The sequence below is a fragment of the Engystomops pustulosus genome, chromosome 9, assembly GCF_040894005.1.
Source record: "Engystomops pustulosus chromosome 9, aEngPut4.maternal, whole genome shotgun sequence".
NCBI lineage: Eukaryota > Metazoa > Chordata > Amphibia > Anura > Leptodactylidae > Engystomops > Engystomops pustulosus.
The window spans coordinates 94,576,130-94,589,335 of NC_092419.1; the positions used below are offsets into that span (position 1 = coordinate 94,576,130).

Here is a 13,206-nt window from a genome sequence, read left to right on the forward strand (position 1 = left end):
AGGGATGATTGACAATATGACAAGCTACATAACTTATCATCACTGAGTGCCCAGAGATCTTCTGCCCAGCAGGCCTGGCACCTATAAGCATTGCTGCCCAGCGTGCTAGATGCAGCACAGGAATCTTACCCAACCAGACCTGGATGAAAACAAATAAACCTGGAGCCAAGATCAGCTTCTCCACCCTAAATCCTGTCACAGAGAGATGAAAAGCACATTCTGTGCCAATACCCAACCACACGCCTGCTCATTAAATGACGACAGCCCTCAATTATTGGACCCGCCCAGACCCCGGGGAGAAAACCGAAATCACAATGAGAAAAAATGCTCATTCCTCTGTTCTCAGAGTAATTTCCGATATAATCCTGACCTCCTACAGGTACAGTGACTTTCCTCTAGCTCCTTGTGAAATGGGGATTTCTAGGTATTATCTCTTCCTAAAAGTTCTGGGCTCCTCCCTTACCCTGTGTGTATTGTAATGCAGCGCGGAGCCTCTCATATATACTACACATACATGCACATATACGTTCTCTATAGGGGGATATCAATATAGGGCACACTTTCTGCACCATGGTCAGATTTCTGTCAACTGGATATAAACATAGGAGCTTCCTATACAGCAAGCAGAGATCTAGTGTACAGTGAATGAATACAGAAAGTGCATTGGAAAGTCGTATAACTTTTTATTATACAAACAATGACATTTATTTGCCGAAATGGGAATAAACCTTTAAGTCCATGTAGGCCAGAGAAAAAATTGCACAGGCTGCAGTTTTATTTGTCACTGCCTGAACATGCGAATAGTCGGATAGAAAACATAGGCTCGGTATGGTGTTTGCGAAAAGAACAAAGACAGAGCACAAATATGTAAAAGAGCCCTTGTGGGCAGCACGATGGCTTAGTGGTTAGCATTATAGCCTTGCAGCGCTGGGGACCTGGGTTCAAGTCCCAGGGTCAACATCTGCAAAGAGTATGTTCTCTCTGTGTATATGTGGGTTTCCACCGGGTCCTCCAGTTTCCTCCCACACTCCAAAACATACTGGTAGGTTGATTAGATTCTGTTGCATGAAAGCCTGCGCAGCCGCGCCACAATCCCCAGTTAAATACCTGTCACGTCACAGCGGCGCAAATCCCGAAAACTTTGAAAATCCGACAAAAGTGTCATGCGCGGACCCTTAGTAAATAAGCCCCAATGACTCCACAGGATTATAGAAGGGTTTATAACCTTCCACGGTGACTAGAGAGAGACTACGGTAAGAGTTCTGCTCTGATACTGGGGCATCTGCTTTAGTTTATGGCCGTCTATAAGTAATAGGAGATTGATGATTTAGCACATTCTGGCGCTAATAGGGACTGTACAACTTTATTGGCTGCATTAAGCAATTTACTTCAAAGAATCAAAAGCAAAGAAACTCTCAAGTGAAAGTTGCCATCATTACATTACGGCCGCCCCCTCTGTGCTGCGGGTTCTTGTGAAGTTAAATTGCGGGAGGGAGGGGAGGTTTTCTAGGTGGGGTCAAGGCCTCTTGCAGAATTATATCACACACTATGGCATCCCGATATCTTCAAGGGTTTACACACTGCACTCCTTGTGTGGTTTTATCTGGGGACACCTTTAGATAAGATGTAAGCCGCCCTAGGATGTTTGATTATGGTTCATCATTATACATAGGACCCGTGTCCGCGCTGCAATACCAGGCACAACCCAAGGATAGGGGTGGCGCTGTGTTTTGCAGCAGCATTTAGAAGAGAAAGTCACCAACAAGGAACATATACAAACCTTTTTTATATCGTAGGATCCACTCTTAGTTTGGGCTTGTAAAAACTACTGTGTGAAAATGGCTTCTTACTTTTTTGATTCCCCTTCTAAGTAACATTACAGTTAAAACCTGCACCAAAAAGTTGAGTAAACGTGTGGACACTTCCTTTTGCTGATCTTGAACGGATACCGAGCCATGTGCTATATACTTCAAAAGTGAAAGCAGAATTTCTGCTGGTCCCATGCGGCTCAGTCATGTGACCCAATAGAGGACATGTAACCCTGTAAATGCCATGGGGGCTCCCACAAAGCACCGCTCTCTAGTAACAGGGAATCATGACCCCATTGCCTCACCATAGCGGCAAATAAAACATCATAAACTTATCAGCTGATAAGATCCCGACCCATCTATGCTCTGTTCTCATCCGTCAGATGATCAGAAAAACAAGACTGGCTTTACTTACAATGGAAACAAACGAAAGACTTTCCCTTTACTACAATATAATCAGAACATTCCTTGAGGGATCTGTACATTTTGGAATATAAAGCATGGTAGTAGTGAGACCAAAACAACCAGCGGAGAAGCAGCAATGGATCCCCATAGGGAAAAGGAAAGGCGAGTATTTTTTCCAATAATAGTTTATCTGCAGGAACTTCAAACAAGGTTATAATCAAAACCAGGGGCGCAACTATGGGGCCCACAGTGTCAGGGGGCCCCGGCATCTATTGGGTGTGTATATGCTGTATATGTCGGTATTTGATGATGAGTACATGCTCTATATGTGTGTGCATATGGGGTGTGTATATGCTGTATGTCTGTGTATGGAGCATTTTGTATGTGTGTATGTGCTGAATGTATGTATATATGCTGGGTATATACTGTATACATGTATAAGTTGTATGTAATAGAAGTATATAATTGTATGTATATATATACATACATATATATGTATTTATGTGTATATGTATATTTATTCTTTTAAATATGAAGAGGGGCCCCATTTACCAGTCTGATATGGGGCCCAGCCTCTCCTAGTTACGCCCCTGTTCAGGAAAATCAATTTAAATTTACAATTAAGTGTTACAGAGCAAATTAATAGGTGATAAATGCCTAAATCCCACTCCTTTGTAAGTCACTGTTGTATAAAACTCAGAAGAATCCCAGCACTTTGCTCCGTCCGTGATAATCCACATTACTAAATGCACGAGACTTAGAATTGCTTGATTCACAGGGCTCTGGCCGGACGCCAACAATAATAAAGCGTCATATCATACGAGAAAGGTTATGGAGTTGTCAAGAACTAGTAAAGGAGAGATATGCGAGCGCTGGGCTGCGTCACACCTTCACATTGAGCATGACATCAAGGACAGTGGCCCCAGGTCCTCGTCCCATACCATGATGATGATGGATAGAGGCCCAGTCACAGGTCACTGCATACACAGGCCGCCTGCTTGTCCCGTACAATCCCCCATTATCTTATCCATGTGACCAGTCAACAGGATCTCTCCAACCAACTCCACCTTGAGCTCCAGAGGGAAAAAAAAAAAAAACCCTCATTACTAAATATTTCCACCACTCCCAAAAATTTCTACATCTTATACTAAACGTACACAAACAGCGAGCTGCTCTGTGCAACAGAGGTGTCATTGTGACGCTGTGTACAAGGGAACTTGTGACAGGCCCAGCGGGCAGGACCCAGGACATCGCCACCTCCTCCAAATATCTGAAGGACTCACAAAACAAACAGAACCAGTTTACACCAAACACCGGCGCTGCAGTTAACCTCTTCGCTGGCAGAGATGTGCACATACAGCAGCTCCTGTGTACAGGGTATGAATGGCGGCGTAGAAAGCACATGGGTGGAGCGGCTTATACCTCGTCCATACAGTAGGTGTATGGAAAAGCATCTGCTGCCCGGATTTACCCTTAGACATCAGCGCCGTACGCTAAGAAAACAATGGACTGTGCAGGAGGATCTTGTAGACATTTGATGCTGTAACATCTACATATAAACCTACAATTTTCGAAAGCTTTCAACGCTAGTTATAAAGCACAACTGAACGCAATTTATTTTCAATAAAGTTTTAACAAAACTGCACAGTGTGAACGCACACTAAACGGTTTTCTCGTCAGTATCAGCTTTTGTGCACAGCCACCGGGTCAGTCACCAACTATGAAGCTTAGAATTGGTACCAAAAGGAAATGTAATCGCAAAGCACTTTCTAAGGGAAAACGCATGCTTTAAAACGGTCCAAAAAAACTGAACGTGTGGCATCACCCTAAGGCCGCCGGTGTTTCGCGTTAAATTAACGCAAAACACCGGCGGCTCGTTCCCGATCGCAGGCGGTTCCATAGAAACGCCGATGCGATCGGGCCGAGGCCCGCCCCGGTGGGCGCGACTTTGTCTGCGTTTGCAAGCGCAGACAAAAGCGCCACGTGGGGCGCCGGCCTAAGGGTCTATTCAGCTGGTGCAGTTAAAAGGTTGTACCAAGTCTGCATGTGAACTCCTTTCCATAGGTAACAATCTGAGTGGTGAGCGTCCTAATGTCAGCATAGGTTTCCTAGCGGTACCTTTATCACTAAGGCCGGTGACGTACATGGCGTTTTTTGTTGCGTTTCTACTACGACTTGAAATGCATTGAAAAACATTTTTCAAATGTTTGTTTGCCTTTGCGCTTTTAAAAACGCAATGCCCGATGTGTGTTAATTTCAAAACGCAGACCACAAACGCATGTGTTTTCACAAACGCAACTGCTTTAAAAAAAACGCAATGAAAATGCACCCAAAAAAAATGCAGGGGAGAAAACGCAAAGTTAAGACACTTTAACCAAAAAAACCATTGAAAAGCAAATATGATGCGTTTTTCAAGGCTACAAAAATGCAATGAAAAACGCAACAAAAACGCCACGTGTGTCACCGGCCTAATGGGTGTAGCGTCATGTACAGCGTGTGTCCTGCCACACCATCAATAGTGTGGGAATATTGGAAATTGCTGAGTACTGAGCTCAGCTATCTTGGACCACTCCCATAGGCAGTGAATGGGAGTGCCGGAGATAACCCTTCGCTGTGCTCAGCGATTTCTGACGCATCCTTTCCCTGCGGTTTTACCCACCAGTGAGAATGGGTCTCACGTTCTCCATATTGCTGGGTGTCTGTACTTCTCATAGGTGGCGGTCCCAGCTTTCAGACCCTCGCCAATCAACTCCATGCAGTGTAATGTTGAGCCACCGATATCGGATCATATGGGATCCAGAGCAGTACTGATTTTTACCACCATGGTTGGGTCTCCGGTAAAATGTTCTCTATGGACATTCCACAGCAGCTCTGAGCTGTGATATACAGGGTTTCTTTATAAAGTTACTTTGCAGATTTGACATGTGAAATATTTATTTAACATGTAATTTTTTTTTACTTTGAAACAGAAATGGAGTTTTAACCGCACCCAAACAAGGTGTCTGTAGTCTCCCTGAGGCATGTGGCACATGATCTGCTTAAACTATGACCAAAATAATGTACTACATGCAGAATCACAGAGGATTCATCTGATACCATTGAGAAAGGAGAAAACCCCTTCAGATCTGCCACAGGAAGAAAAAAACCCAACCTTTATGCAAATTTTAAAACCTGCAGCACCAGCAAATTTCTATGTAGGAGATCTGGCGGTCCTGGTCAGCACCCAATAGATTGGCCTTATTAGGGACACTCAGATTTTGAGAGAGTAGCGTAGGTGACAGACTTCTGGTGACACAAAATCTAAAAAGATGAGAAGTCTCACTATTCAGCCGGGTCATAACACAGCAGTTTCTGGCTGGATATCTGATAGTTAATGCTCATTGTGTGCGCTGACATTTCATCTGACAGCGTGGCTCGTAGGAATTTAGTTGCCACCGACTGTTTCACAAACATAAACTCAGTGTCTGTAGAAGGAGAGCAGATGTCTGTACATTCATATACTGTGTACATGCCGGCTTTCTCCGCTAGTGTATTGATATGTAATGGCAATGGGATGCACCACTAGTAACAATGGTTGGGTAAGGCCATATGAATCTTGGGCCCCAATCCACATGAAAATCCTGCTCTTCTAGGATGTAAAAATAACTCTCCGGAAAAAAAATGAAATTATTGGCAAAAGCATCCAAGGAAAGTGTAAAGAGAACTTCCGTAAAAGTCATCTCCACAAGAAGCCAATGTATTCTGGTAATCCTGCCACATAGAGAGTTGTAATTGATAGAACATTTTTCTGTAATGAAGAACAGTCCAAAGAATATTAAAAGCATCTGGAGATTTGGGACTATAAACCAGCCACAGGTCTTTAGATACTGAGAGTTTAGTGTCCCCCCCATCGCCTTGCGTCGTCCAGCCTGTATATATATAAAAAATAAAAACACTTAGGCCGGCAAGTGGAAACGGACATGTATGTTGGTCCAATCCCATGGACTGCACACATTGCACAGGACAGGAGTCTGTGCATCATAGAGAAACATGGTGCTAGAACTCCCTGCCTGCCACTGTAACAACAGTTCTTACAATTCCAGTAGAAAGTAGGGAGTCCTTGCATCATGTTCCTCTATGATGCAAGGACTTCAATCAACTGCACTGTGCTCTGTTTGTGGGATCAGACGTATGGGTCCATTTCCAAAGGCTGCACCCTTGCCTTATACTGACCCAGAGAACAATCTTGGCTAGAAGCCAGGCCAGATACCAGACGTTCTGCAGCCGAACGGTCATCTCTGTCCATGGCCTTCAGCGGATGGCTTACAGCAGACCGTACCGACCCTCTCTGGTTCAGCACAGCACTGGCTTCTCTATAGTAGCTTCAGGCTGTAGTAGGTGCCCGACTGTCCACGTAACATTACCACCACAGCCTCTGCATACTATACAAAAAGTGGGCAGCAATGACAAGTTGTGCCACGTTAAAACAGAGAGTATACCACAACCCGCAAAACCCCCTGATCTCAGACAACCCCTTTAAGATCTCAGCAAACTATCATATTCCATATTGAGGTGGTAGGACATGTGCCCTGGTGCTTGTCTACTTCGCTTCTATAGTAAATCTCAACCTAAGCTCCATGGAGGAGCCAAGCCTGGAGCATCAGTGTCAAATCTCAAACGACCAAGCATTGCCATCTCGTATATGTGCCAAGTTCACCAACACATGTTGGCACTTACAGCACTGACATTTTTGACAGCACCTTCTCTTTGGGATGCAAATTACTTTGCAAAATTTTAGGTTACCACAATTTTTCTTCTCCTTCATAGGAACAGCAGCTGAACTGTAAGTAGTCAGGCACAATAGCAAAAAAATAACTCATATCTAAAAAAAAAAAAAATGTCATCTTTCCATATACTGGTAAATGTTGTTTTCAATCAAAACAGAATTAGAACATGAAAGGAAGAGGGCGATTAACTTGTCTCCGTGTTTCAGCCTCATATTGTTACCATGGGAATGGCAGCGGCGGCTTCGTTACTAACTAACGAGCAATGATTGGGAGTTATTCCACGAGCCGTACTAAAAACTACTGGCAGAACAAAATATACAAAAAGTGAATCTTTGCTTGAAAGGGTTAAGAGGTTTGACAAATTAATGCAGCAAATACAGAAAATCGCCCAGATTTTACCCAATTCTGCTGTGTGTGGGGTTAGATTATCGGACATATACTTTATATCACTGCATTGGTTACACATTATCATAGGCCGGGATTACAAGCAAGCGATTCTCAGACGGATCTGACCGCAAGTGTCCCGCCATAGTGATAATCGCTCTATGTAAATGAAGAAAGTGATAGGTTACTTCAGGTTCTGTGATAATCTGATTTTTACAATCATCTTATCGCTACAGTTGTGGGATTAAGACTGCAATAAAATCGTACAACGCCATTGTAAGGAGAAGGAGGCTTTATTCTACTACGATAGGAATGATTCGTCTCCTGATTTTATCTGCTCCAGTGTAAACATAGCAGCTTTTCCTCGTAGAGAAGAGATAGTTTGCATACTTTTTCCAAGAGATCAATGCCCCGAAGACGCCCTGCCAGCAGGAATTGTGCGAGAAGAGTCTGTACCTTCAGAGATGGTAAACACTCCACAAGGAATTGTCTGGCTGTGTTCACACAGTGCATCTGCAAAACTTTTTGTCAAAATGTGCACCAGTCTAAACCATAAGGTTATGTTCACACGCTGCGCTTAAATTGCATTTAGAAACGTAATTCAAATGCAACGGAGAAGAGCTTCTCCTCATCGCAGTTGGGTTTTGACCTAAACGCTTCCAAACGCAGAGCAGCAACACAACTTTCGTATTGTTTACTGGTAAAGATGTGTTGCTTGTACTCAGTTGCAAGTGTTTAGGTCTTAGGCTATATTCACACGAACGTATGGGGGACGTATATACGGCCGATATACGTCCCCCATACACTTCTATGGGCGCACGGCACCCTACGGGAGCGGTACGGTGCAGCACACGTGCGGCACCGTACCCGGGTAAAAGATAGGACCTGTCCTATCTTTTCCCGTAATACGGCGCCGTGCGCCATAGGTTGCTATGGAGAGGGACGGGGGTGAGCTGCGCTCACCTCCTCCTCCTCTCCCCGTACACTGCCGTTGCCCGCTACGGTACGGTGTGAATATAGCCTTAGGGTGATGCCACACATGGCGTTTTGAGTCTGTTTGGAATCCGTTTTGGCCCATTTTTAAGCAAAAAGCATGTGTTTTGCTTAAAAACGGGCCAAAAACGGATTCAAAAGGGTGTTTTAAGGGTGATGCCACACATGGCGTTTTTGGTCCTTTTTTAGTCCGTTTTTCCCAATTATCTTAATAGATAAACAGGTTGTAAGCAGCCAAACGCATAATAAACTGCCAAAAACGGATGTTTAAAAACGGACCAAATACGCCATGTGTGACATCACCCTAAAGCATGTGTTTTCAGTCCGTTTAAAAATGCATTGGTTTTTGAATGTTCGCCATGCGTCTGGCTGCTTTGAACATTTCTAGAAGCGTAGGCAGCCGTGAAACAGATCAAAACCAGCCAAACACAGGGCAAACATTGAAAAAACGCATGCATTAAAACGGTCCAAAAAACGCCATGTGTGGAATCACCCTAAATCTAATGATAGATCAGAAGCTCTTGCAAGCCGGGCCCTCATTCCTACTGTATCATCTGACTATGTCATTACTCTGTAATGTGTTTGTATCTGTGTCCCATAGTCTGTAAATCGCTGCAGAATATGATGGCGCTATATAAAGCGGGGGGAAAAACATGGCCTGAAGTTGTCATACACATTATATCAGCTGACCATCCAACTTTCCTCATTGCGGGTAGTATAGGAGAAGAGTCATCCGTGTTATGTAGACATACTGTGGGACCCCCACCTATCACAAGAACAAGATCTGCATTTCCACTAGCCTGCATGTGTCCTGCAGCTCCATTCACTGTCTATGGCAGTGGTCTGCGATAGCCAAGTGCTGCGCTCACCCATTGTCGTGGTCTCATACAATTGAATGGAGTGGCAGGATGCATGCACGTCCAACCACTCCATCCATTAGTGAGAACAGGATCCTCCTTCATGTGCATGGTGGCGGTTCCAGCAGTCGGGCCCTCACCTTGTTAGCTCCTTATCCTTTGTGTAGAGGAGAACTTAAATACTTAGGCTGCGTTCACATTGTGTTTTGACTTTTCTAATAAAACTGCTGTTAACATTTGCGTTTACAAATCATGATGTTAACACGTTGGTTAACATTTTTGTTTTGTTAGCATAATGTTAACACAGCAGCAACAGGGGCTTCCGATCCCAGTGGTGTGGCTACTGTACACACAGAGGTACTGTAGCTGCACAAGTTTAGCTCTCTCCATCCATAACTATGGCCGCACAACTGTGTGAAAGGGGATTGGTACACACATTTATAGGACATCATGTCCTGAGAATATGCCACAGATATCCGAGAGGGGAATGCCAATCAAATGATATCTTACAGAAAGTTGGGGGCTGAACAGACTAGATTTATTATTAGGTATTAGATAGCAGGTCCGCTGTACAAACCCCAAGTATAAAAGGGGCAAAGTTGTTGGGGATCCCGAGACTTTCCTTTATAGTCTTCACAAATAAAGTCACCTCCCCCTCCCCATCCATACCCTGGAATTTCCGTCCTCTGCATCCTGCCCTAACCCATGGAAACGGCTGGCTCCTTCCCCCACCTTCCCTCCTTGCAAAACGCTCACTGACTACGTGGTACTAGAAAATACTTCCACTTCTTAGCCGAGCCCTGTTACGGATAGACATACGATACACACCAGTATATTTGGATGTAAGAATCTTGCAGTTACTTGTGAAGCAGCGTAACTTTTATTATGTTCAGCAGAAGCAGCTGTATTTTTAGCATTCATCACAGATTGGAAACCTGAACGGCTATCGGTCACAACCCGAAAAAAGACAAGGTCTGTGATTGTAGTAGGTATTGCACAACCTCATCTTACTATATAAAGTATCGGCTCATAATATTGTGCGTCCATAGATGAGGACTTGGACGTGGACGTAACATGTGGATCCTGCTATAAGAGGGACTGGCTATCGGACATTGCAGCATTATATAGGGGGAAAGAAGCAAACTTCAGCTCTGAATCACAGTTCAGCAACAGCCCAATAGACTGGATATTCTTATAGAAACGCGATGAAAGACAAGTCTTGTTTGTAAAAGAAACTTAAAAAAACAAAATGAAAACCTTTAACCTCTTTGATGAATCCTTGTGAGAATAATCTTCAATGAATATTCCCAGAATCCCCTGCCCACAATTACAGTAAGCGCTGGCACATAAAAGATGCACTAGAAAAGATGGCTTTTGATCAGCCGAGTGAATAACGTGTAATATCCCACATTCGCTGCTTACCTACCACAGACATCAGATTTGTGTTGTTTCTTAGGTCACGCTATCATTCTAATAAAAGAGGCAAAGTAGCACCACAAATTCAGACAGGTTCCCATTGTGGTCATGGACCAACGGGTGATAAAAACATCAAAAACATCACACACGAAAGCTCACGCAAGCAGTGGTTTCCAAAAGTGGCATCTTTTAGCTGCGCTGATAATCATTTTCGAAAATCACAGCTAAACATCCAGTCACTGATAAGATATCTTATGACCAAAGCAAAAACACAACAGTGTCCCATCTGTGAAGATATTCCCACCTAGGGCCAGGGACACAATTGTTGGAATTGCTATGGGACATCCGGTTGAATTCCGTTCATCGCTGCAGCAATTCGGTTCCGTGTATCCCTGGCCTTAGGATACATCAAGAATAGGGTGAGTGGGCGATTCCCGACCCGGCTGGTGAGTGTCCATCTAGATGAAGAATGAATGAAAAGGTAATTGTGTGCACCTAAGCTCACACGTCTGTCTGCTCACCTTACAAAATACACCTCTATGGCGGCTGTGAGCTAGCTGACGTTTTTGAGGATAGCTCATGACCGCCATATACGCACATGTGAATGAAGCCTAGAGGCAAATAAGAAGGTAAGAAAAAACAGATACCACACTCTGGCTCCCATGTCACCATGTTACTTCCGGTATCAGGCCATCCGCCTGTATGAAATTGCATGAGGTCACAGAACCTGCTTCATCCAATGAGCGGCCTCCTTGGACCAGTGGATAACACAGTGGGGCACATTTACTAAGGACCATGCGCCAGTTTTCTGTCGGACTTTGCACGTTCTTTTAGGTGCAAAATGCTTGCACAGGTATTTAAGAAGTGCCCGAGACGTATGTGTAGCATGCAACCGTTTGGTTGCGCAGCTGCACTATTCTTCACCGTGCGCCAGATTTACAAGTCAAACAGATACGTGTTGCACGGCCCATGTTAAAAGTACACCAAAAAAAAGTGGTGCACTCTGTCGGAGTAGTACCGATTCATGAAGAACATGCACCAGAAATCATTAATCTGGCACCCTCTGCACACTACATAGTTTGCACTGTTCTTAGTAAATGTGCCCCAGGAAAATGGAAGTGACATCCTGTATCTAAGGAGGCCACTCACTGGATGAAGTGGGTCCCATGACCCCCATGGAGCTTCCATTAGGGCACAAGACTCGAAACGGGAAGTACCAGAACAACGCAGGAACCCAGAGAGGGGTAAGATTGATAAACCCCTTTAACATAATGGCCATTGGTCAACAATGCAATGAACACAGTTGCCATATACTGGTCATACCCATATATCGATCACAACAGGTGAAAACTTCAATACCATGTATGGCTCCATCCAGACAGCAGTATTTTCCATCAGTATTTGTAAGCCAAAACAAGGAGTCCAGCTACAAATCTCTCCAATATAGTTTTTATTATGTGCCATTCCCCAACATCCACATCATCATCACTGAGAGGGGAACAGGGGACCCTTGTTCTCATGATAGATGTGAGTCCAGTGGATGGACGACCCCCATCAGTCTACAACTTCCCCCACATATAACCGAGTTGTTTTAATTGAAGAGGTTTGCATAAACATTTGTCATATACATAGTTTATCCCCTTCCATCAATTCATCTCCTCCTCTGATATTAATATAAGTTACCTATTAGTAATTTAACATAAAGTGAGTGCTGCCAATTGAGAACAAGTTTTGCAATCGATCCACAGCGCTGCTTTCCTTTCACGCCCAGCACGGATGAAATTCGTCATGAATTATCCCCTGTAGGTGGATGACACATAACCATCAAAACCTCTCTGCTTGTAATAGGTTCACATATGGGAAACGGCATCAAGTAATTACCACACATTATCTTCCCATCCAAAGATTTGTTTCAAAGTCTCCAAGAACTTTGTGGCTCCTCAGTTCACAGGACCAGCCTTGTTCTCCCATGTCAAGCCTCATTACCCCACAAGCAAAACCTAGCTATTATTCCACTTATTGCTAGGGGATAAAAATGGAGACTGGAAACCAGAACGACCTGCACTGACCTTCTAACACACACATACAACAAATAGCAGGGCTTGTCATAGCTCTACATGTCATAGTTTCAGCATGGCTGCTGCATTACACCTGTGCATAATGCTCATATATGGCGGTGTGCCCAAGCTGATGCCCGTCATTCTTAGGGATTCTCAATAATTATTACTCATGGTCAAAGAAAAGACCTGGAAATGTATTGCGACCATCCCTTAAAGTGACCATCAATGCTCCAATATACTCCTTAGGGCTCCCACTCACTGCAGTGCAATTTCACAGACCATCCACAATGCTGGGAAAGTGACTCTGAGCATCTTTGTGATATAAGATGCAAGGAGTCCCTGCTTCCCTGCAGAACAGCAGCTCCAAAGTGTAATCACTATAGATCAATATGATGCCATTCCTTAGCAATTTGTTCGGTCTGTAAAGTCCTTCCAGCGGACAGACCACGATTGTGCGTCTCTGGCCTAGGATGGGGTCATTCAGGAAAATACTATACGCAGAAAATTATACAGAAAG

At 44.0% G+C, this 13,206-nt stretch overlaps 1 protein-coding gene across 3 annotated transcripts in view; it reads right to left on the minus strand.

The window, feature by feature from the left end:
• Nucleotides 1–13,206, minus strand: part of LOC140077022 (protein Niban 2-like) — a 45,307-nt gene that overhangs the window by 25,057 nt on the left and 7,044 nt on the right. The window lies entirely within an intron of this gene.